Consider the following 27,008-nt stretch of genomic DNA (forward strand, 5'->3'; position numbering starts at 1 on the left):
AGCACAGGTCTTGTACTATTACTGGAATATCATCAGGGCCCACTGTCTTTCAGTGCCCTCAACCACGAATTAAACTGGCTGAAGACTGACACTGCGATGCTCAGGACTTCTGAAGAAGGCTGAAATGGATCATCCAGTTGGCACTTCTGACTGAAGATTGTGGCAAACACTTCAGCCTTACCTTTTGCACAGGTGTGCTGAGCTCCTCCAACGTCGAGGATGGGGATAATTATCCACCTGACTTATACCTGGATGTGGCAGGACTGCAGAGCTTAGTTCTGACCCTTTGGTTGTGGAATTGCTTAGTTTTGTCTATCATTTGCTGTTTATACTGTTTAGCAAACCGAGTAATCCAGTGTTGTAGCTTCACCAGGTTGCTATCTAATTTTTAGGTGTGCCTGGTGTTCTCCTGATATGCCCTCCTGCATTTTTCATTAAATTAAAGTTGATCCCTAGCTTAGTAATAATGGTAGAGTAGGGAATATGCCAGGCCATGGAGTTACAGATTGTGATCAAGCACATGTCTGCTGCTGATGCTGGCTCAGAGCATCTCATAGATGACCAGTCTGGAGTTGCTAGGTCTGTTCGAAGACTATCCCATTTAGCACAGTGGTATTGCCACACAACACGATGGAGGGTGTCCCCAATGCATAGACAAGGCTTTCTCCACAAGGATTGTGCGATCATTTCTACTGATACTGTCATGGACATATGCATCTGTGGCAGGCAGGCAAGTTGACGAGGATAAGGTCAAGTATGTTTGTCTTTCTTGTTGATTCTCTCAATACCTGCCACAGACCCAGTCTAGCAGCTACGTCCTTTAGGGCCCAGCTAGCTCAGTCTGTGGTGGTACTACTGAGCCATACTCAGTGAAACACAATGATATCCCCCACATTCTATGCCCATTTCACTCTCGCTGCTTCCTCAAAGTGGTGTTCCAACAAGGAGTAAAAATTCATTAGCAGAGGGGTAACATTATGTGGTAATCAGCAGGAGGTTTCCTTGCTCACGTTTGACCTGTTACCATGAGACTTCATGAGGCCCAGATTCAATGGTTAGGACTCCCAAAGCAACTCGCTTCCAACTGCACACTTCTATACTGCCACCTCTGCTGAGCATGTCCTGCCAGTAGAAATGGACATATCCGAGAATAGTTAGTGTCTGAGATGTTACCTGTAAAGTATGATTCTACGAGCATGACTGTCAGGCTTGACTGTTCTGTCTCTCCCAATTTTGGCCCAAGTTTGTACAATAATCGACAAGGTTTCATGGTCGCTATTAGACTTGAATTCCAGGTGTTTTATTGAATTTAAATTCTATCCTCTGCCGCAGTGGGATTTGAACCCAGGTCTCTGGATTACTAGTGCAGCGACTGCGCTATGCCCTACCTCTGCTGTGTCAATGTTCAAAAATTAAGTGGAACAAAGTATTTGCATTTCTCTTTCAAATTACATTGCTTGTATTTCTGTAACTCACCACTAAAACATGCACAAACAGTATTATACATAGCCATGCAGTTATGTCTGCAAGCACAATAAACAATAAGAATTCAAGCCCACCCTATTTCAATAAGGGCTAACTCAGAAGGACAGTATAATACAAAGTGCTGCAAAAGAAACATTAGCTCTCCCAATATCTTCAATTAGGTTAGAATTCTCACAAATCTGTTACTGAAACATTGTGTAGGTGCTGTTCAATAGTCCTACAAAGGTTATGCAGATCGACCATGAAGCTTATTCTGTACTGTGGGAATTTCTTATAAGGCTTATAACACCAAACCGCTCATTCTGTTTGTATTGTACTGTTTGCCTTCTGAAGGTTATTGCACCTCAAAAAACCTAACCTTTAATCTAAATACTCTTCATAGCTCAACCAAAATATCAATTTCAAGGCCTGAAAACTAAATATCTGAATTAATTCTACCCTCCCCCGATGTCAATCACATATCGTCCTTCCATTTAAACAAACCTCTGAAGTAAACGAGTCGTACATGAATTGCTTTTGTCTTGGAACATTTTAACATTCTACAAGGTGCTGTAAATTTCCATGCATCAATAACAATATGCAAACATAAAAGGAATTGAAAAGAAAACACATCATTTGCACCCAAAGTGATAATTGGAGCAGCGAGTTACAAAAATTGTGCTCACCACCTCAAAGCCAGCAGAATAATTTTTACTTTATAATTTTGAATTTGATTTAAAATAATCAATTTTAGTGATTAAACTTTTCCCCACATTACAAAATACCTCCACTGGAAAATCTATCGAATAGGTCCCTAAGGAAGATGGCAAAAGCTGGTAGTGTTGATTCTTCGAAATGCGCATTAGACAATTTTTTTTTCAGAAAACTTTTTGGCAAACAGCATATAAATTGAAGCAATTCGTGTAGCCAGTGTGGCATGCTTGGAAGGTTGCATGCTGGCATGTTAAAAGGTGGCACGTTGTAAGATTTCTTACTGTGTTTACCTCAATCCAATGTCGGCATCTCCACATCATGCTTGGAAGGAACAGGTGACTTTGGATTTCCAAAGCTTTACACCACTGGGGTTTTCCTCATTTCATGCCTGGGTCTGTTGTAAACTAATTGATAGTGATTGCCATAATTTGTTAACAATCATCATTGTTGGTATGTGAGTAGCAGAATGGTTGAAGGCAAATTATATGGACCTTGGGGTTTTTATTTATTAAGCACTTCCTATGCATTTAATTATGACAGCACAAAGCTAAAGAAAATGTTAACATTGCAGGTGCTATTTTGTATGAAAAGTCCAGTTTACGAAACTGAACTGTATTACACAATCCCTGCAGTGCAGAAGGCAGCCATTCAGCCCCATAAGGCTGTACTGACAACAATCCCACCCAAGCCCTATCCATGTAACCCTACCTATTTGTCCTACTAATCCCCCTGACAGAAAGGGTCAATTTAGAACATAAGAAATAGGAGCAGGAGTAGGCCATCTAGCCCTTCGAGCCTGCCCTGCCATTCAATAAGATCATGGCTGATCTGTCGTGGCTCAGTTCCGCATTCCCGCCCTCTCCCCATAACCCTTAATCCCCTCGCTTATCAAAAACCCATCAACCCACGTCTTAAAAATATTTAGCGAGGCAGCCTCCACCACTTCAACGGGCAGAGAATTCCAGAGATTCACCACCCTTTGAGTGAAGAAGTTCCTCCTCAACTCCGTTCTAAACCGCCCCCCTTTATCTTGAGGCTGTGCCCCCTAGTCCTACTGTCCTTTCTGAGCGGAAGAGTCTCTCCACCTCTATCCTATCCATCCCATTCTCATCTTATACGTCTCAATGAGATCTCCCCTCATTCTTCTAAACTCTAACAAGTACAAGCCTAGTTTATTCAGCCTCTCCTCATAGCTCAATCCCCTCAACTCCGGTATCAGCCTAGTAAACCTCCTCTGCACTCCTTTCAAGGCCAAAATATCCTTGCGTAAGTACGGCACCCAAAACTGCACACAGTACTCCAGCTGCGGCCTCACCAATGCCCTATACAGCTGCAGCAAGACCTCCCTACTTTTATATTCAATCCCCCTCGCTATGAAGGCCAGCATCCCATTCGCCTTCCTGATCACCTGCTGCACCTGCAAGCTGGGTTTTTGCGACTCATGCACAAGGACCCCGAGGTCCCTCTGCACCGTCGCCTGCTGCAGTTTTTCGCCACGCAAGTAATAGTCCTTCCTACCAAAGTGGACCACCTCGCACTTGCCAACATTAAATTCCATTTGCCAGTTCCTGGCCCATTCGCCCAGCCTATCTAGATCCTTCTGCAGTCTCTCCACACCCTCCGTGCAATTTGCCATTCCACCAATCTTGGTGTCATCAGCAAATTTCAACACCATACACTCGGTTCCCTCCTCCAGATCATCTATATAAATGGTAAATAGCTTAGGCCCCAGCACCGACCCCTGAGGCACTCCACTAGTCACCAACCGCCAATCCGAATAGCACCCATTAACCCCCACTCTCTGCCTCCTATTTGACAACCAATCCTCTATCCATGCTAACACCCTACCCCCAACTCCATGCCCCCTTACCTTCTGCAATAACCTCTTGTGAGGTACCTTGTCAAACGTCTTCTGAAAATCAAGAAAGACCACATCCACCGGCTCTCCTCTATCCACCGCCTTAGACCCATCCTCACAGAACTCCAATAAATTTGTCAGACACAACTTCCCCTTAACAAATCCATGCTGCGTCTGCTCTATCAAGCAATTCCCCTCAAGATGCCTCGCTATTTCCTCCTTGATGACGGATTCTAACATTTTACCTACAACAGACGTTAAACTAACCGGCCTATAATTCCCTGCCACCCTTCTTAAACAACGGCGTAACATTAGCTGTTTTCCAATCTTCCGGCACTTCCCCAGAATCCAGCAACATTTGGAAAATAACCACCAAGGCATCCACTATCACTTCCGCTATTTCTTTCAGAACTCTCGGTTGCATTCCATCCGGTCCTGGGGACTTGTCCACAATCAGTCCCTCCAGTCTGTCGAGCACCGCCTCTCTAGTAACAATAATGTCATTGAGACCCTCCAGTCCTACCACCTTTCCATCGCTAACACCCGGCAAATTATTCACGTCCTCCTCCGTGAAGACCGAAACAAAAAAGTTATTCAAGACCTTAGCCATTTCCCCATCCTCTACCACTAAGTCCCCCCCTCTCATCCTCTAAGGGGCATGGCCAATCCATCTAGGAAATCAGAGAACCCGGAGGAAACCCATGCACCCACAGAGAGAAAGAATGTGCAAACTCCACACAGAGTCACCCAAGGTGAGAACTGAACCCAGGTCCCTGGTGAGGCAGCAGTGTTAATCACTCTGCCACTCCATGGGTTCATAGAACATTTTCTGACTGCATTTTTAACTCCACTACTGAAGGTGTGTAGAGGTAAAGTTTCTCCATTTCTTAGTTTGTACACAATACCTCTCAAAAACTACTGAACAGATTTCAACAAACTGTGGTACACACATTGGGTATCGCCCAGGGAAGATTTTTTTAGATCAAAGATGCGGATTCTGGATCCTGGAGTTTGCAAATTGCCTTTTTTTATATAGGATGTTGTTGATTATTTTAGAATGTGATGGATTGTTACTAGACCAGTAATCAAGGTCGTTCCCACTTTGACAGCTGTCTAATTTCAGCACAGAGTTTTCAAAGCAGGCTGTTGGACGCAGACTGGTCAGGAGCCAGTCTACAAGGTCCCACCTACCCTCCCCAAAAAGAATCTTCTGCTCTTACCAGACTATTGCTCTGCTGCTGAAAAATGATTTCCCCATCAATGTTTCTTTCCTTCTACACAAAAGACAGTAGTTTCCCTCTGATAAATATTTTTCAGCACAGCACAACTTAGATTAGGAACTCAGTGGAGCAAGGGAGATGAAAAATGCTTCCTCACACTCCAATGGTACTTTGCATTGGTGCTCCAATGCAACAATAATTTTATTAAGCTGTCATAATTAATTATAAAATACTATGTTCTATAAAGTTACACAGGTTCAAAATTTTGTGGCATTTTGGATATTTAATCGGATAACAGCAATTCAATTTTGTTCCTATTTGCTGCCATGGGTAAAAATAGTGCAGACATCTGAAAAACAAATCACGTCACTGAAGACAGAGCACCAGATGGGACCAACTAGGGGGATACAACACAGCATAAACCAGGAAACAGAACAAAATCTTATTGTAACATTTAAGTTTGATGTCCATTTCCTCCTTCCTGAACTCACCTTCCACGCTCTTGGTAGGGAACAGTTCCACTAGCACTGGCTATATCAGATGGCTGAAGTGTTCTCCCTTGCTAAAATAGCTTGAAAGTACTCATCAACTCAGCTTGTATATAAAGAATAACTACGAGGATCATGCTCTTTTGTAATGTTAAATAAATGCGACTTTTTAAAAACGCAATCCAGTTCCTTATCCATCTCAAACTGCCATGATGGATTTTGACAACATGTTCACTAGATTATTACACAGTCCTCCTGATTACTAGTCCAGTAACAATCACACAAAACCATAATCCTACCATTTTAATTTCCAAAAGTTGATTTTTTGAGGTGATAAATTTATAAATTAAAATTAAACCCAACTGGAAAGAAAACAACCATGACCATAAAGAGTTACTTATTTAGTCATTAAAAGTTTCTAATGCCATCTAGCTAAGGCATTCTAGTTTGTGTGATTAAATGCACCATCTGCAATGGACCACAAACTGATTGGAGGTACAGGCTACAGTTCTTAAGCTAGCACAACTCAGTCTGTGCAGCAGCAGAGATATTGCAGTCTCTCAACAGGAAAGCATGTCAACCATGGATCCTAGCATTACATGGTGGTCACATCTGAGAAAACTTATTTCAAGGCCATTAATGAAAGGCTCAGCTGTAACATTTGCAATGATTCAACAGCCTAACAATACAGTATGTAGATTCATAGACGAAGAATGGCCAGGTAGACAAACCTGGAGGGACAAGCCAGGAGGCTGCCTTTAGATGAGGATTTTTGCCTTTCCCTCCTTTCAATTATAATTGTAATTTTTTTTGTTCTGAAGAGTAGCACAAGCTGAAAATATTAACTGCCCTTTCCCAGATGCTGACTAACTATCTGAATTTCAAATTTACATGTCACTTCCCGCTGGAAAATTCATCTCTGCCAGCATAAAAAGTGCTCCATTCATCGGTCAAACTGAAAACTAGCACCTGGCAGTCAAATTCAATTGCCAGAAAGGCTATGATCCAAATATACCACAGCTAAAGTTAGTGAGCCAACCTTCAACTCTTCAAATTTATGAGCTGTTCAACTGCACTCACTGGTGACAATAAACTGAGTGTTTCCAAAATCCTACTTATTATTTTCTTGCAGGGAAAAAAACTGCGTCATCACTACATTTTTGAAACAATTACAAGAAAAAAGGATTTATTTAAGCAGATATGCTTTAATGCAATATTAAATTATTAACTTCAAACAAGTTCACCTATTGTGACTGACTTGTAACCATCAGTACTTAAACTCAAATCTTAAGATTTTTTTCTGTAAACACTAAAGTTTGGAGGGGCAAAAATTATGGAGGAAAGCATAAACAGTCTCAAAATTCATTTGTATATGTAAGTGGTAAAAAAACTTAATGATAGAAAACGTAAGTAGTATTACAAAGATGAACCACAACTTGCATTCTTGTGACTGGCACATGAATTGGATTACAGTGAAAATTGTGCATTGTCAGTCTCACTCTCTTCCAGACCTGTCTTGGTCCAGGACAAGTCTAGAAGACTGTATATAGATTCTGATGCAATGGGTGACCAGGACATCTTGTGTCTTATGGTGCTCTGTGTGTTCCACAACATGGGGCTGAACCATTTTCAAGATCTTTGGACCAAGAACAGTCTCATTTGCACAATCCTTAAGTTGCCACGGGTAGGAAACAAATGGCTACTCTATTATTCCTACCTAAGTTCTGGTGCGGTCACTAGAATATTTCTGGCATGCAAATCTATTGAAATAGTAATGTTGTACAGATTCTCATGCAAATAAAATTCTGCAGGTCAATTTAACTGGAGATTGCACAGCCAAGCCAGAACCGCTCGCCCAACATCCACACATGCATATTTTCTAACAGTTGTGAACACAATTAGGATCAGTGTCTGACTTTCATCTCCCTAGGCCACAATACTTTAAGGCTTCCAGCCCCCTCAACAAAGATTGGGAGTTCTTAATGTTTAAAGCACAGGAGCCACTTAAATGAACATTACAGGAAACTCCAGGTTTTTATAACAAGGTAATCCTTCCAGCATTTTTATACTAGAATTGCACAGTACATCAATTAAACCTCATGGTTTAATAAACACGATACATCTCACACTGTCAAGAAAAATTTCTTTCATTGGCATCTAAAATAAATTCTTGCTGAACTGTTCTATGTTAGTTTCTGGCAACAAGTTCCAAGTGCGAGTGGGATGTTACAGTCAAAGCATTACCTTTAGTAGCTTGCAAAATGAAGTCTTTGACCATACATTAACACACAGCATGAGAGTCAACCCAATCACACAACTAATGGATAATACACTTCAGTAATTTCCAATCACAAACATAATTCACAAATTAAAAAGTGCAAGTTGAACAGCAGTTTTCATTTTACAAATAAGAGAGTTCCAAAAAATCCACAAAGGGAGTCGATGACCTACCAGCCAGTCAGTTCACTAGGTAAACTACAAGTATTCTCTCTCATATTGAAGCAAATCATAATAGTTGTGAGAATTCTTTCCACAACAACTGAGAAAAAATACCACGTACAATGATAGATGTGTGTGCGCGTATAACAGAAGGGGAAGTACCAATTAAAGGTGTGAACAACTAAAATTAACAAATTTCTGATATATTGGTGCAAGGTGTCATTTTTCCTCTTCTGTATCTCTACCAAGCACCAAAAGAGCCTTACTTCAGGCCATTGACCCATTCATTCCATGTAGTTCCATATATAATTATTCTTGAACAAAAGCAAAATCCTGAAGACGTTGAAAATCTGAAAAGGGGAACAGAAAATGCCAGAAATACTCAAGTCAGGCAGCATCCGTGGAGAAGAGAAACAGAGTTGACGTTTCAGATTAATGACTGACAAAAGGGTCATCGGTACGGAATATTAACTATGTTACTAGATGCTGTTGAATCTGCTATGTATTTCCAGCATTTTCTGTTTTCTTTTCTTAATTATGCACTATGTATTTCCCTCACACATTACCTAATCACTCCCATCTTTCGGGATCCTAATTTCCTTCCACACCCTATTCCAGAAAAGAAAATCAAGCAATACTATTGGCATGTTTACCACCCTCAATCCATGTATTGAGCCACACAGGCAAACTATTATTTTATTTTTTACTAAGTTACAAAGGCAAGGGCAGCATGGCAGCACAATGGTTAGCACTATTGCCAGGGACCCGAGTTTGATTCCCGGCTTGGGCCACTGTCTGTGCAGACTCTGCATATTCTCCCTGTGTCTGCATGGGGTTTCCTCCCGTTGTTCCGGTTTGCCCCCTCAGTCCGAAAGACGTGCTGGTTAGGTGCACTGTCTATGTTAAATTCTCCTTCAGTATACCCAAACAGGCACCAGAGTGTGACGACTAGGGGATTTTCACAGTAACTTCATTGCAGTGTTAATGTAAGCCTACATGTGACTAATAAATAAACTTCAACTTTAACCAATGTGCAGAGTCAACCTTGCAAGTCAAGATCCATCTCTTTGCTTGCTCCAAAAACCAAATTCAAGTTGAATTCAATTCATGGTCCACACAAGAGTCATGTACAAGATCCAAGTTGACAAGATAAGGCATTGCACCCTATCTTGGGCTTGATCTTAACCAAAAAGCAGTGGCTACCTGATCATTGTTTCACTCCTGCTAGATAAGTAATTGGTTTGCCCCAACTCTAAAGATGATAATGCACTGCAAAAGCCAACATCCTCAAGAATTAATTTAATCAAGTCATATTCAGGTCAGACTGTTAAAAACTAATTTCCACTTTGTTCCTAAAGGTTATAACCAACACTGTAGCATTTGTAATGGAAACCCACACACCTATTGGAACACAAGGCAAGGGTTACCAATTCCATTGGAGACCACGGCACTATTTAACATGCATGCTGCCACCTCTTTCTTAGATAGCCCCTCAAGATCAAGATTGATTTGCTGCCAGTCCACTGGTACTGAGCTGGCTTATAAGTCCAATGTGCGATCTGCAGACTCTGCCACATGCAGAGCAGATGGTGCTCAAAGAGTTGAGTCGATGAAGCTGTTTAGAGATTTGTGCTCTCTTCAAAACCACATCTTCACCTCTGCGTATTCTTGTATCTTAATGTGCTCCGTTGCCTTCCCAAATGAACACTCACCATTTTGGTCAGTCACATGCCAGGGACTTCCACGAGTTGATCCAACCTCTTTGGGGATGTTTTGTGGGCATGCCTAAAGTGTTTCTGCTGTTCTCCTCCTGAGTCCCCTGCTGCAACTAAGTTTCAAGCAGAGTAACTACTTCACGATTTCAGTCGTTAGTATGCCATTTTGAATGATTCATCATGTGTTGATGCTGGGATTGACGACTTGGGGGAAAACACTGATGTTGAAACGCCTTTCTTGCTACCAGATTTAAAGGATTTCTTCTGCCATCTTTCACACATTTTACCCCAAATGCACAGTTGATCCAATGATTAAATCCCTAAACTTATGAAGTTCAGGGAGGTGTTTAACTTGAGTGCAAGATCCTATGAGAAATGTACAGCTAGACACCACTAAAGTATGACCTAGTCCAACTTAGTTATGCAGACAGTACTGCACAAACACATTTTAACCAAATCCAAATACATGCTGAAATTCAAATCCTCGCAAAGTAAACTCAATCATGACGATTCCCTGAACCAAGTCATTTTTATTATCCCACCTCCTGTCCCCACCCCCACCACTCAGGCTCATATCAAATTATCTTGCAATTTAGACCATCTACATTTCATAAATATCTGTATTTCATAAATATTCCTTGTTAAAATGTTATATTAACTTTCCACTTTTTTTTCCTCTTCTGAACACACCTACTCTTGCTGTGATGCAGTTCAACAGCGGGCCAGGTGCACACTTTCCAGCAAAGAATAGTGATTAGATAGGAACACAGCTGGTTTTCTCACTTCCTAGCCTGGAGGCACAGAGGTCCAGTGTGATAAGCCTCTACCAACATCTTAGTGAGTTCATCCAACTTGCCAGGATCCAAGTCCCCAGTTTTCTGACTTTAAACAAATGTTGCATTTGCCTCTATCTGACCCTCGAAGCTGGTTCAGTTATTCATTTTAAATTTTGAACTTTAGAAAATGGGAATTTGCGTTGTCAAATTTAAGCTTTTATTATTGTCCCAGACCTCGTCAATCCAGTAACAAAATTATTTTAAAAGTACACTACAATGGCACAAGTTAAGCCGGTGTGTTGAACGTCCCCTGTATTTATTCTAAAATTGCATTTGGAAACTGCCAGTTTCCAGATGCAATTTTACAACTCATCCACTTTATCCTGGACCACAATGTCTTCACCTTCAACAACCAGTTTTTCATCCAGACACACGGAACAGCCATGGGGACCAAATTTGCACCTCAATATGCCAATATCTTCATGCACAGGTTCGAACAAGACTTCTTCACTGCACAGAATCTTCAACCGATGCTATACACTAGATACATCGATGACATTTTCCTCCTTTGGCCTCATGGTGAACAATCACTGAAACAATCAATAAATTCCACCCCACCATCAGACTCACCATGGACTATTCCCCAGAATCAGTTGCATTCTTGGACACACGCATCTCCATCAAGGACAGTCACCTCAGCACCTCACTGTACCGCAAGCCCACAGACAATCTCACAATGCTCCACTTCTCCAGCTTCCACCCTAAACATGTTAAAGAAGCCATTCCCTATGGACAAGCCCTCCGTATACACAGGATTTGCTCAGATGAGGAGGATCGTGACAGGCACCTCCAGGCGCTGAAAGATGCCCTCGTAAGAACAGGATATGGTGCTCGACTCTGATCGACAGTTCCGATGCGCCACAGCAAAAAACCGCACCGATCTCCTCAGAAGACAAACACGGGACACAGTGGACAGAGTACCCTTCGTCGTCCAGTACTTCCCCGGAGTGGAGAAGCTACAACATCTTCTCCGGAGTCTTCAACATATCATTGATGAAGACTAACATCTCGCCAGGGCCAACCCCACACCCCCACTTCTTGCCTTCAGACAACCACGCAACCTCAAACAGACCATTGTTCGCAGCAAACCACCCAGCCTTCAGGAGAACAGTGACCACAATACCACACAACCTTGCCACAGCAACCTCTGCAAGACATGCCGGATCATCGACATGGATACCATCATCACACGTGAGAATACCATCCACCAGGTACACGGTAAATACTCTTGCAACTCGGCCAATGTTGTCTACCTGATACGTTGCAAGAAAGGGTGCCCCGAAGCATGGTACATTGGGGGGACCATGCAGACTCTACGACAACGGACGAATGAACATCGCTCGACAATCACTAGGTTCCCTTCCTGTTGGCGAACTCTTCAGCGGTCATGAGCATTCAGCCTCTGACCTTCGGGTAAGCACTCTCCAAGGCGGCCTTCACGACACACGACAGCGCAGAGTCGCTGAGCAGAGACTGATAGCCAAGTTCCGCATACACGAGGACAGTCTCAACAGGGATCTTGGGTTCATGTCACACTATCTGTAACCCCCGTGACTTGCCTGGGTTTGCAAAACCTCACTTACTGTACTGTCTGGAGACAATACACATCTCTTTAACCTGTGATCAGTGCTCCTTCCACTCACATTGTTGGCCATTTTAGGACTTGAACAGCAGGTTAGGTGTAAAGATTTGCATTCTAATCAGTAATCTGTAAACTGTCTGTGTTCTATATGCTCTGTCTGAGGCCAGAACTCTCCATTCACCTGAAAAAGAGGGAAACCTCGGAAGCTAGTGAGTTTACTGTCAAATAAATCGGTTGGACTTAAACCTGGTGTTGTCAGACTTTTTACTGTGTTTACCCCAGTCCAACACCGGCATATCCACATCATGACATTTATTCTATCTCCCTTACTTTATAAAGGTTAAAAGTGCATGGCTGGGATTGCAGCTGGATCGTTCAGCTACTTAGTTTTGCTGCATTCAATTTTAATCATTAATTTTATCAAATATTCCATGATCCAAACGTAGTCTGATGTTTCCATTTACATATCGGGGCTTCAAGTTATTTAAATGAACAAGTGGTCAATCTATGGAAGACATCTCCTTGGAGTTTGCATTGCTTCATGCACTTTAGACAGATTTTATTCAGAGTAATACTTTGGCGTACAGTATATGAGCAACTTGAGGCTTGACACATTGTAAATTTAACATGTTTTGAGGGAAATGGATAACTTTGGACCTAAGGTTCCCAAAGCTCAATACCAACGGAGTTCTCCTTGTGCTATGTCTCGGTCTATCTAGACTCACTGTTAGAGATTGATTGCTATGATTAGTGAACAACTCAATTATCATTGTTTCATGAAACTACCAAATAGAAGCCACACCAGATGGATTCCTTCAAGTTTTATTCTCTACGTTCCTGGTGAAGTTGTGGAAGGTATTAGTGCGCAACAGGGTACAGTACTGAAATGTTAACTGTTCTCGCCACAGATGCTACATGACTTGAGTATTGTCAGAATTTTCTGTTTATTCTATTTTCAACATTGCTCCACCAATGTTAGTGTTTAACAACAGCCAGTCTATCAATCATAATTTCCAGCAGTTATGAACTGTAGCTTGTGTCTCAATGAAGATATCTCGCAAAATTGCCAGAAATCAGGAGTTCTTACCCACTATACATCCCAAATGTGAAAAATATTTTGTTACAGGCAATTTTAATAATTTTCTTGTAAAGTTTGGAATGCTATTTTAATCCTCATTTTCGGGAGTAACTTTCTCAACGAGTGAGTTCAAGCTGGTAGCTGAAAGGATTGTCGGTGGTTTTCATTCTTAATTCCTGCTCCCCCCCCCCCCCCCACAAAGGTTTTTCAGGTCTGATTTGCTGCTCTTCACCTTGAATTTTGTATTTATAAACGGCAGGTACAGTACAAACAACTGGCAGATTAAAATTCAGGATCACCCAGTGCACTATCATGGAGTCAGAGAATTTTGCAGCATTGGAGCTGTATTCAACCCACCTGATTCACGCTGGTTCTTTGAAACAGTTATTCAATTAGTTCAAATCCCCCATTCTTTCCCTACGGCCCTGCAATTTTCTGCCCATCAAGCACATATACAATTCCCTTTTGAAAGTTATTGAATCCACCAAAGATTTCCGCCACACTTTCAGGTGGTCCACAGCAAATCACAACGCTCTGCATAAAGCTCTCACTTTACCTTTTGGCTCTTTTGCCAATTACAATAAATCTGTGCCCTCTGGCTTCCAACCCTACTGCCAGTAGGAACAATTTCTCCTTACTTCATCAAGACCCATCACAATTTTGAAAGCCTCAATTAAACTTCCTCTAACCTTCTTTGTTGAAAGCTGAAGAATCTCACGTTTCTCTAATCTCTCCACTAACTGCATTCTTTTGCAGTATTTAAGCCCATCCCCTTTGCACCCTAATTCCTTGACACAATTTCTAAATTGTTATAAAGACAGAAGTGTCTGTATAGGAAGTTCATACAGCTTTATTCTGCTATTGTGGATATGTCCATTTAGGCAGACAGTTAGTCACATGATGCTTTCTTAGTGATTTAGTTTGTAGTGCTTTCCATTTTATTTTACAAATGGGTTTCACACTTCAACAGAACTTTAATTTTCTATTGCTTTTCTCCCTTGCTCTTCTGCTTTGATTCCATTTTGATTTGAGACTGTTGGTCACACAACAACAGCTGAGCACAAAGATAATCAAACTGGGAAAAGTTAATTATATGTGAAATCAAGCAAAGGAAGGAACCAGATTTTGGAGAAAAAAATGACATCCTAACTATAGCCTTAATAGGGAAAATGAACAGGAGAGAAAGGAATGGAGGCAAGTGATGCAGCTGCAGACCAGCCCCACAGGGAAAGAAGGCAAAGTAGCCAGAACTGTTCAAATTATGAGGCTTATAAAATGGATGTGTTGGGACAGTAGTTTTAAATTTAGGGTAAACGAAGGGGGCCATATGACCTGCTCTGGAGTCTACCTGACAGCAAGTGTGGGTGTGGTTTAATTGTAAGAGATCAAATAAAGATTTTACTGGGAAGACAGTGCAAGGTATTTACACTTGGAGACAATGGCAGTAATAAAATGAGTATATTCTAAGTCTCCCAAAGTCCCAGAAAGGTGTTGAAAGTATTGAGTTGCAAACAGTTGCACTGTAAACTGTCCAATTATTTTGAAGCTGAAAGACAGTTGGATCTCAAATAGCAAATGAACATTTCTACCCAGATACAGGTTAATAGTTTCATGTTGCGATGGGAAGGGGGCAGAGGGAAACCATTTTTTTAGATCAAATCACAGGCTTCCCTACAAATCAATAAATATCACAGATGGACCCATAGCCAACAAAAGGAAAAGGCTGCTCGACTTGCAATCTACCACAGCTGGATGCAGGAGGGAGACAGTTTGTAATTAGAGACACATCCTGCAGCCTCCTATGGATTCCAGGGAATTTGTTCCGGTATGGCCAGGGGAAAGAATCAGAACAGGCTTTACTGCTGATGATGCATTTAAGGAACTCTCCAAAAATTAAGGAAGGCGTATGGTAACAGTCACTGAATTATTTCTCAGCAAAGCGAGTATACAGGAACCCATCAGAAGCTAGGAGCAACTGTGGATTGTTTGCTAGAAGGACAGTAATTTCATGGAGGTGCAATGGGTGATAAGCACATAGGGAGTGTCACTTTCTGTAGTTTAAGGAATATGTTACGTACAAAAAGGAAATAGCGTTTAGTCAATTTTTTATTAGGCATTTGGTACAGTAAAAATTTTGAAATGTAAAATCTTGTGTGTTATTCTTTCAGTTAATAGCTGGATGTTCAAATATCTTTTACAAGTTATCAGTCTCTACAGGGATCATAATACGAGTCTCTTTAGAGGGGTTAGCTCTGCATAATAATAATCATTTGTGTTAATTTTTCACCGATTTATGCTCATCTATAAATGCGTTGACATTACTGCTCTCGACATTCAACTGAGATGCCATTCTGTATTATAAAACTGAATTCACCTGTAGAGGCAACCGTGTAGAATGAAATTTACACGCAAGCCAAACAGGTGTAAGAAATGTACCCTCAGTTAAATGTAACAGAAGTGTGACATTGGGTACCATAACATGACAGACAGGAAATCAGCCCAGCTATCCAATGATTATCAAACACCAGACCTCGCGGAGCCCGAGCACATAATCTTTTTAAAAAGATATTAGGGTTGTTGGACAACTCAATAGGTAACATTCTATATCCAGTTTATAATACTTGAAAAATTTCCTCACTGGTCCTTTCTTACGGATGCTAAATTAGCAGAATTATGTTTCTTTTCTAATATACTACATTTTTCCCATCTTTGTCGATTTCCAAGATACACAATAAAGGCGAAATAGATTAGTTGGAATGTTGGTGCAGAGTCAAAGTCGTCCAAGGGTTCATGAAAGAAACCAAACTGAAAGACCCAGTGAAGGCAGCTTAAATTTCATTGTTTCAAAACAAAGGGTGGGGGTTGCTGTAAATTTCAAGTGAAATAATTTGCAAAGCCATTTATAGGAGATATATAGCCATTCTCTCTTTCGAATATAAAAATTTAAATTTGAATTTTTTTTGTTACTTACTTCCTGAACATAGTTTCCTTTATTCACAGCATCGGCATAAATGTGAGCAATTTGTCTGAATTCTCAGTATAACCAGAATAGAGGACAAGTTCTGTGGTTATCTGTTCTCATGCAACAAAAAGCACGAGGCTCAAAAAACTTCCCCTAAAAATTCTCCAGATTCTTTCCAAATTATTTAGGAAATAAAACTGAGAATAAAGTTTTAGCCTGAAGTAGGTCTTTAATTTAATAAAAACACTTGCTTTATTCTTTCATGGGATGCAGGTGTCACTCACAAGGCTGGCATTTGCTGCCCATCCCCAAATGCCTTTGAACTGAGTGGCTTGCGAGGCCATTTCAGAGGACAACAAACAACAAATTTGCTATAGGTCTGGAGTCACATGTAGGCAGACTAGTTAAGGATGGCAGAGTTCGCTCCCTACACAACATCAGTGAGCCAGATAGGTTTTTACAACAAGCAATGAGTTGTCATGGTCACTATTATGTTAACCCATGTCCCCAAAGCACTAACCTGGGCTTCTTGATCACTAGTCCAGCGACGTTACAGCTATATCATCATCTCTCCCCAAATATACAGTTTATGTCATGCATTTAGTAACCAGCAAATGTCCCAAAGTACTTCTGATTGTACCGTCACATTTACAATATAGGAAATGCGACAGCCAACTTATGCACAGCAATGTTCCATAAACAGCAATGTGATAATGACTAAATATTCATTTTTCTGGTGTTGATTGCGGCACAAATATTGACCAGGACATCAGGAATAACTCCCCTGTTTTTCAAAATAGTCACAAAGTGGAGATGCCAGTGTTGAACTGGGATGGGCACAGTAAGAAGTTTCACAACACCAGGTTGAAGTCCAACAGCTTTATCCAGAATCACGAGCTTTTGAAGTCCTGCTCCTTCATCAAGTGAGTCTCTGAAAGCTCGTGATTCCAAATAAAGCTGTTGGACTTTAACCTGGTGTTGAGAGACTTCAAAATAGTGGTACTGGATTATTTACATTCATCTGAACATGGACGATGCTTCAGTTCTTTTCCTCATCTGAAACACAGCACCTCTAACAGCATCAGAAATCACTCACCACTGCACTGGATTGTCAGCCTAGATTTTCACACTCAAATCCTAGAATTGGACTTGAACCCACAACCTGCTGATTCAGATGAGATGGCTAACAACTGAACCACGGCTTCTAAACTTTTACGTATAAAAAGTATAAACCACTGCCCTCTCATTATGTTATCTATCTTTAAGAAAGACTAAGTAACCAAAATAGTGTGGCAATATTTTGTGACCCAGGGAAATATGGAGTAAGAGAAAGTCAATTGATCAAATAAGACTCTTTCCAACTCTGATTTTCTATTTGCTCCATTCTCAAACCCTATAAATTGTAATCATAAAGAAGGTAACTAATCTAGAAAAGCTTCCAATTAAATGCTGCGCAATCTTTCACTAACACCCAAAGCAAACCAGCAAGACTACACGCTATATTTCAGTCTATATTATTCAATGCTCACCAGTAACTGCATTCAAGACAAACCACCAAAGCCCAAGCTGGCATAAAATTAGCAATGACAAACATACACACGAACAATGAGAACATGGCTGATCTGACTGCAACCTCAACTCCGCATTGCCACATACCTCCAATAATCTTTGATGTGACACCTTATCAAATGTCTTCTGGAATTCTAAATACAGCACACACACCAATCCCCCTTTATCCATAGTGTACGTTTCTTCTTCAAAGAACACTAATAAATTGGGTTAACATGATTTCCCTCTCAAAACCTTAAGAGTATACATGAGGCGCATTACTCAAACGTGCATTTTTATACAGACATACATACATTTACAAAAATCATTGGCTTTGTAAACATTCAGACCACACTAGCTCGGACTAGACTAACTGAGATTCAAGTCCGAGTTTGCTGCTTCAAAGCAATTTCAAGAACTTAGACATTTAAACAAGTCATCTTCCATTCCGATTTCACCAAATGTTGACCGATACCCAATTATTGCGATTAAAAAGAAAACATTTCTGGTTCTAATAGGAATAAATACAAATTCCAATCCATTAGCATATTCCATTTTAGTCATATTACCTTCAATACAAAAGCTGTTGTTTGCATACAGTTCGCTTTCTCCTCACCTTTAAAGATTGAAGCCATTAATCAATGCGGCAGTGGCTGGCTTTGTCCACAGCTTATGCAAAGATTTTGCTTTACTCTCTCTCCAATGCACTCTAAAGTACTCTGTCTGTTGTTCTATTGCAATAGTTGTGGTTTGAATGAATGTTAAAAGCTGCTGCCATTAACATAAGCTACAGATGTCACATAGGGGAATAGGGAGGGGAGAGACAGAAACAACTAAAGCTTACACTCTGCTTTGAAACAGTGAAAATTAACTAAGTATATAATTTTACAAATCACAGATGAATTTCTAACCTAAACTTGAGAAACTGAGCAACATTTGCATATCTACAAATCAATTCAATATTTGAGACCCTGGAGTAATTTTTGGGTTGATTTATTTTTAGTGTTTTGATCATCTGAAGTCATATCAGAACTCTTCCAATCAGTGCAAGCGGCATCCACAATGTTAATTAAAATACTGTCTATGAAGGTGGTCAAAAAGTTAATTGTTTCCTAATTATACCAGTCAATGATCTGTGAATAAGCAGTAAAGTTTTCCAAACACAGCCCCTGAAATCAGGTTGAAAATAAATGCTCGAGGGGAGGAAAAGGCATACAGATAAGATCATAATGGATGCGCATTTAGAATCTGCTTTTGGCCACCCAAAAGCTTTCACTTAAATCAGCTCAATTTGCACAAGCTTCCCACAAACCCCCACAAAATGCTTATTGCATAAAGCCATCACCTGGTGGAATACTAAGGACATCTTTATTTATTTTTGACTGCAGAAGAAAACCATCGTTGTACCAGCACCACACAGTTAGCATTGCTAAATATTGTTTTCCTTACACTGGGGATACAATAGCATATCCATGAAATGCTGGTTTTATTATTCTGCTAACAGAATAAAAAGGCAGCACAGTGGTTAGCACTGCTGCCTGACAGCACCAGGGATCCGGGTTCAATTCCTGCCTCAGGTCACTGCCTGTGTGGAGTTTGCATGCTCTCCCCATGTCTACGTGGGTTTCCTCCAGATGCTCCAGTTTCCTACCACAGTCCAAGGATATGCAGGTTAAGTGGATTGGCCATGCTGAACTGCCCTTAGTGTCAGAGTGATTAATGGGTAAATATGCAGAGTTACGGGGATAGGGCCTGGGTCACGTGAAATTACGGGGACAGGGCCTGGTTGAGATTGTTGTCAGTGCACACTTGACGGGTCAAACGGCCTCCTTGTGCACTGCAGGGATTCTAAGAGAGTAATGGAAATGCTTTTTGCAGGGTAAACATGATTGACAGGGTTACAAAAACTGTCCTGGCAATCTGAATACTAAAAATTCCAGATACAGACCATTAGACCTTTGCAAAGGTGCTTCGAAATTGGAAAAACTCAAAAATAAGATCTAGAAAAGGATACATCAAAATTTCAAACTTTTCATCAGAGCTGAAATACTACATAGCTTATGAGGGTAAATATGAGGGCAGCAGAAAGAGGGGTTCGCGCTATTCAAGAATAGCTGAGTAACAGACACCGTGGTGCAGTTGTAAACAAACTGCAGTGGATCGGCAAGGTTGGCACGTGACATATCATGAGAGCGGATCTCCTCATAAAAGCAGCTATAAATGAAAATGACAAAGAAAAATCACCAGTGGACCAGACATTCCTTGGACCAGTATCTAATTGTGCTGACTGAGCTGGCCAATCTCAGCCCTCTGAGCTCAGACTCAACCTTAGAACATCTAGATAACAAGGACACATGTCAAACTCCTATTTATTGACTACAGCTCAATCTTCAACACTATTACTCCCACAAAACATATCTCCAAACTCCATGGCCTGGGCCTCAGCACCTCGCTCTGCAACTGGATCCTGAACTTCCTAACTCTCAGACCACAATAAGGATAGTCAACAACACCTCCTCCACGATCATCCTCAACACCGGTGCCCCACAAGGCTACCATACTCCTCATATACCTATGACGGTGTGGCTAAATTCCCCTCCAATTCGATTTTCAAGTTTGCTGCGACACCACTGTAGTGGGTCGGATCTCAAACAATGACAAAACAGAGTGCAGGAATGAGATAGAGGATCTGGTGCAGCAATAATTTCCCCCTCAACGTAATCAAAACGAAGGAGATTTTCATCGGCTTCAGAAATCATAAAGGAGAACATGTCACTGTCTACATTAACGGGGACGAAGTAAAAAGGGTCAAGAGCTTCAAGTTTTTAAATGTCCAAATCACCAACAACCTATGCCAACACTATAGTTAAGAAAGTCCACAACGCCTCTACTTTTCAGAAGACTAAGGAAATTTGGCATGTCAGCTATGACTCTCACCAACTTCGAACCTTCCACACACCTGACGAAGCTTTTGGGATTACTATCAAATAAACTGGTTGGACTTTAACCTGGTGTTGAGACTTCTTACTGTGTCTCACCAACATCTACAGATACACCATAGAAAGCATTCTTTCTGGTTGTATCACAGCTTGGTATGGTTCCTGCTCCACCCAAGACCACAAGGAAGGTTGCGAATGAAGTCCAATCAATCACACAAAGCAGCCTCTTATCCATCAACTCTGTCTGTACTTCCCGTTGCCTTGGCAAAGCAGCCAGTATAATTAAGGACCCCATGCACCCACCTCTTCCACTTTCTTCCTTCTGGGAAGTCTGAGGTCACGTACCAATCGACTTAAGAACAGCTTCTTCCCTGTTGCTGTCAGACTTTTGAATGGACCTGCCTTGCAGTAAGTTGACCTTTCTCTGCATCCTAGCTACAAATGTAACGCTACATTCTACATTCTCTCGTTTCCTTCATCATGAACGGTATGTTTTGTCTGTATAGCACACAAGAAGCAATACTTATCACTGTATGTTAATTACATGTGACAATAATAAGTCAAATATCAATGGCAGCAAAATTTGGCATACTACAAATAATTTGGACTCTAATTAAGTTAAAGTCAGCTGTAATGCTGCCAAGTCAGACATGATACAAAGTGTACAAAGTACAAGGGCAAAATGACAAGACTGGGCTCAACTGTACATCCAATGGCCAAAGAATCCAGCTACACTCACCATGCTACACATCAAGAACAAGGGTGGCCATCACCTGTAGAATCAGATAATCGCAGGAGAAACCACTCCAGGACTGTTTAAACTTTTAATGAAAGTGTAGGTGTGTATTACTGACTGATGGTATACTTCAACATGGTGATGGAAGCTAATGGATCAAACATAGTTACACGGTCTAAAAAAGGATGTGAGCAAATATCACACACTTAACTACTAACAAAATCTGAGGTGTGAAACTGAAAATTGGCAGTAACTGATAACATATGTGGTAAAAATGCAATTACGTGTAGACATTAATACAGCAAACTAGAATCATCAGGTACTAGGAATTCCCTGGAATTGCATATTGAGTATCCACAGGTAAGGAGTTTAGTAAAACTGGACAATACAAGATAGTTAAATATCATTTATTTTATTATTGTCACAAGTAGGCTTACATTAACACTGCAATGAAGTCACTGAAAATCCCCTAGTCACCAATTCCAGTGCCTGTTCACGTATACTGAGGGAGAATTTAGCTTGGCCAACGCATGTAACCAGAGCATCCAGAGAAAACCCACAGAGACGCATGGTTCAATTCCCGGCTCAAGTCACTATCTGTGCAAAATCCACACAGTGATTCAAGCCAGGAATCGAACCCGGATCTCTGGCGCTGAGAGGCAGCAGTGCTAACCACTGTGCCACTGCATTTGCAAACTTGCTGATACCACCGAGTTGGGTGGGAAGTGTGCTGAAACAGTGACATAGTTATTCAAATCGGGATATGGAGAAGTCCATCTTCCACTGAGAATATTAATTAGAAAGTGATATTTAAGGCATTGACTGTGGAAAACCAATAAGGGAAACTGAAATTGAGAACAGTCCCAATAGTGTGAGATGCCAGTTACCAAGAAACAGAAAGGCAAGATAATTACCAGGTGCAAACTATTGTTAACTGTATTAACTTATGAAAAAGTTACAAAATAAAATTTAGCTCATTGGAATAATATTTTTGGAACCTGAAATACAGTTTACAGGATCCATTTACACCTGTAAAGGGATTAAGATTGACATTTTTAAATGTTGATCACAGCCACTGAAGGCTGATGTTCCTTGTGCAGTTTTCTTATATTAAAGAAGGATCGTAGGAGAAGGGATAATCAGCCGTGGTTAACGAAGGAGATAAAGGAAAGTATTAAATTAAAAGCTGATGCATTTAGAGTGGCTAAAAGTAGTGGGCGAGTAGAGGATTGGGAGAGGTTTAAAAATCAACAAAGAATGATGAAGAAGTTGATAAAGAAAGGAAGGATAGACTATGAAGCTAAACTAGCGCTAAACATAAAAAAGGATAGTAAGAGTTTTTATAAATATATAAAGAGGAGGAGGCTGGCCTGAATGTTGGACCCTTAGAGGATGAGAGGGGGGATTTAGTGGTGGGGGATGAGGAAATGGCTGAGGCCTTAAATAAGTTTTTTGCTTCGGTCTTCACGGAGAAGGACGCGAATAGTTTGCTGGGTATTAAAGATAGAAGGATGGTCGGAGTTGAGGGCCTGAATGAGATCACTGTCACTAGAGAGTTAGTGCTCGACAGACTGGTGGAACTGATGGTGGACAAGTCCCCAGGACCGGATGGAATGCATCCCAGGATTCTGAAGGAAATGGCAGAGGTGATAGTGGATGCCTTAGTGATTATTTTCCAAGCCTCGCTGGATTCCGGGGAATGTGCCGGAAGATTGGAAAACAGCTAATGTTACGCCGCTGTTTAAAAAGGGCAGCAGGCAAAAGACAGGGAATTATAGGCCGGTTAGTTTAACGTCTGTTGTAGGAAAAATGCTTGAATCCATCAAAGAAGAAATAGCGAGGCACCTTGAGAAGAATTGTTTGATAGAGCAGACGCAGCACGGATTCGTTAAGGGGAAATCGTGTCTGACGAATTTATTGAAATTCTATGAGGATGTGTCTAGTGCGGTGGACCGAGGGGAACCAGTGGATGTGGTGTTTCTCGATTTTCAGAAGGCGTTTGATAAGGTGCCGCACAAAAGGTTGTTACAGAAGGTTAGGGGGCATGGAGTTGGGGGTAAGGTATTAGCGTGGATAGAGGATTGGCTGTCAAATAGGAGGCAGAGAGTAGATGTCAATGGGTGCCATTTGGATTGGCGGTTGGTGACTAGTGGAGTGCCCCAGGGATCGGTGCTGGGGCCTCAGCTATTTACCATTTATATAGACGATCTGGAGGGAGCTGAGTGTAGGGTGTCGAAATTTGCTGACGACACAAAGATAAGTGGAAAACCAAATTGTGCGGAGAGTGTAGAAAGTCTGCAGAGGGATCTAGATAGGCTGAGCGAGTGGGCGAGGACCTGGCAGATGGAATACAATGTCGGCAAGTGTGAGGTTATCCACTTTGGCAGGAATAATAGTAGGAGGGACTACTATTTAAAGGGCGAAAAGCTGCAGCATGCTACGGTGCAGAGGGACCTGGGGGTCCTTGTGCATGAGTCGCAAAAACCCAGCGTGCAGGTGGTGATCAGGAAGGCAAATGGGATGCTGGCCTTCATAGCGAGGGGGACTGAATATAAAAGTAGAGAGGTCTTGCCGCAACTGTACAGGGCACTGGTGAGGCCGCAGCTGGAGTACTGTGTGCAGTTTTGGTCTCCGCACTTGCGCAAGGATATTTTGGCCTTGGAGGGAGTGCAGAGGAGGTTCACTAGGCTGATACCGGAGTTGAGGGGGTTGAGCTATGAAGGGAGGCTGAATAGACTGGGCTTGTACTCGTTGGAGTTTAGAAGGATGAGGGGGGATCTTATTGATATGTATAAGATGATGAAGGGGATGGATAGGGTAGAGGTGGAGAGGTCCTTCCTGCTCAGAAAGGACAGCAGGACTAGAGGGCACAGCCTCAAGATAAGGGGGGGGGGGGGGCGGGGGGGGGCAGTTTAGAACGGAGTTGAGGAGGAACTTCTTCACTCAAAGGGTGGTGAATCTCTGGAATTCTCTGCCCGTTGAACTGGTGGAGGCTACCTCGCTAAATATATTTAAGACACGGGTAGATAGGTTTTTGGTAGGCAAGGGGATTAAGGGTTATGGGGAGAAAGCGGGAAAGTGGAACTGAGCCACTTCAGATCAGCCATGATCTTATTGAATGGCAGGGCAGGCTCGAGGGGTTAGATGGCCTACTCCTGCTCCTATTTCTTATGTTCTTATGAACACCAAATTCGGGAGACTGACAAAATTAAAGGACTACGTTTTGTATGATATTTATCCTGCCTTTCAGAAAAAAGTCTTGCTTGTGGACCATTTGTATTACAGTGCGATCACTAATAGCAACTCTAACTTCTCTGGCAGAATTGTAATATAAATGAAGCAAAGCACCTGCAGAATCAACAAACCCAGTAGGTGATTTTCCCAGACTTCAAGATACAGAGCTGATAAAGATAAATATTTGTCCGTTTTGGCCAGTACATTTTCTGGCTACCTAGAGGCAATCTGCCCATAAAGGCCTAATCTAAACATGAGGGAAGATGCCCAGCCAAGAAATTAAAGTTGTAATTATAACTCCGCGCAATGAACGTACATCAGGTTGATTGTATACTCCTGATGTCTCAAGCATAATAAAACAATTTAAATGGGAACTGTTCAATAATATAAAGAGAGCATTAATGCAAGCATTTAATTACTACATTCTTTACTGGCATCTATAACTCCACAAAGAATGGAGAATAGAAACTGACTCAATAACAATGGTTCAAATAAATTTGCATAACAAGTGGAAAAATACTGAATCAAAAATTTACAGTAAATAAAGGAGTTGAAAGTTCAAAAGCTGCAAGCTAAACAAGAGTAGGTTATCTGACTCACTTAAGCAAATGTACTGTGTAGATTTTTGTAAATAAGAAAGGGAGTTCACTGAAGAAACCTTTACACCTTCCTGAGGAAAACTGAATAACTGAATTGATCAAGAGGAAATTCAAAACCACAGGCAGCTTTGAGACTAAAATAGCTTCTTACTCCACTGATTGGGATTATGTTGCCAGGGGGACCATATTGCTGGCTTCCAACAACATCTACACCCAGAGCAGAAAGATCAGTTATCATAACCACCCACCCAAATAATAAATCCTCAAAAACATCAATAGGTGATGCAAAGTCAAACAATTCCAGGTATCAATTGAATTTTTGTGAACTACAATGAGTTGGCATTGCCACCCAACATTTGAAATGCGTTAAAAACAGATAATGCCGAAACTTCACAATACGTAAGACAGCTTTACGTGTCGTACAGCCAGACATTAGCATTGGTTTGGTCTACAAATGCTGGCTGATATGCATAGTACTTCATACATTTTAATTTTTTTGTTTCAGGTTTATCATTTTTGCAGCTTCCTTTTTTTACTTGTGAAATACCAATTTTGTTTGCCTTATACATCTTCTATCGCGATGAGTTGACTGTTAATCAGTTATGCCTCAAGAAGCATATGAGGGAGCGAGTTATCTTAGGAACCTATGAGGGAGCGAGTAATCTTAGATCTGGTACTGTGTAACGAGACAGATAGAATTAAGGATCTTCTTGTGAGGGATCCTCTTGGGATGAATGATCACAATATGGTTGAATTTCTGATACAGATGGAGGGTGAGAAAGTATGGTCCCAAACCAGTGTCCTCTGCTTGAGCAGAGGGGTGTATGATAGGATGAGGGCAGAATTGGCTAATGTAGATTGGGAGCGCAGACTAGTTGGTAGGACAGCTGAGGAACAGTGAGGATTTTTAAGGAGATTTTTTTCAGTACTCAGCAAAAATATAATAAAGAAGGTCTGTAAGAAAACGGATAACCAGCCGTGGATAACGAAGGAAATAAAGGAGAGTGTTAAATTAAAAACCGATGCGTACAGAGTGGCCAAAAATAGTGGGGAATTAGAAGATTGGGAAAGCTTTAAAAAACAACAAAGAATGACTAAGGAAGTGATAAAGAAAGGAAAAACAGATTATGAAACTAAACTAGCTCAAAATATAAAAAATGATAGTAAAAGTTTTTACAAATATATAAAAAGAGGGTGGCTAGAATGAATGTTGAACCCTTGGAGGACGAGAGGGGGGAGTTAATGGTGAGAAACAAGGAAATGGTTGAGACTTAAGTTTTTGCGTCGGTCTTCACAAATAGCTTACCTAATATTAACGATCGGAGGGTTGGTAGGAGGTGAGGTCCTTAATACAATTACTGTTATTAAAGAGGCAGTGCTTGGTAGACAAGTCCCCGGGCCCAGATGGAATGCATCCCAGGGTACTGAAAGAAATGGCAGAAGTAACAGCAGATGCATTAGTAGTTATTTATCAAAATTCACTGGACTCTGGGGAAATGCCGGCTGATTGGAAAACAGCTATTGTTACACTGCTGTTTAAAAAAGGAAGTAGACAAAAGGCGGGTAACTACATTTCGGTTAGCTTAATGTCTGTAG

At 41.2% G+C, this 27,008-nt stretch overlaps 1 protein-coding gene across 4 annotated transcripts in view; it reads right to left on the reverse strand.

Moving 5' to 3' along the window:
- The window catches only part of pias1b (protein inhibitor of activated STAT, 1b), a 143,805-nt gene that overhangs the window by 109,036 nt on the left and 7,761 nt on the right, over positions 1-27,008 (reverse strand). Inside the window, exon 1 of one of the 4 annotated variants that reach the window (XM_080213967.1) lies at positions 26,719-26,810. The exons of the other annotated variants lie outside the window; for them this stretch is intronic. The gene's annotated coding sequence lies outside the window, so the exon portion shown is untranslated. Of the gene's footprint in view, positions 1-26,718; positions 26,811-27,008 lie in introns of those variants that run through there. 4 annotated transcript variants of the gene reach the window in all.

Source organism: Carcharhinus amblyrhynchos, chromosome 28 (genome assembly GCF_965287045.1).
Source record: "Carcharhinus amblyrhynchos chromosome 28, sCarAmb.v2.hapA, whole genome shotgun sequence".
Lineage (NCBI taxonomy): Eukaryota > Metazoa > Chordata > Chondrichthyes > Carcharhiniformes > Carcharhinidae > Carcharhinus > Carcharhinus amblyrhynchos.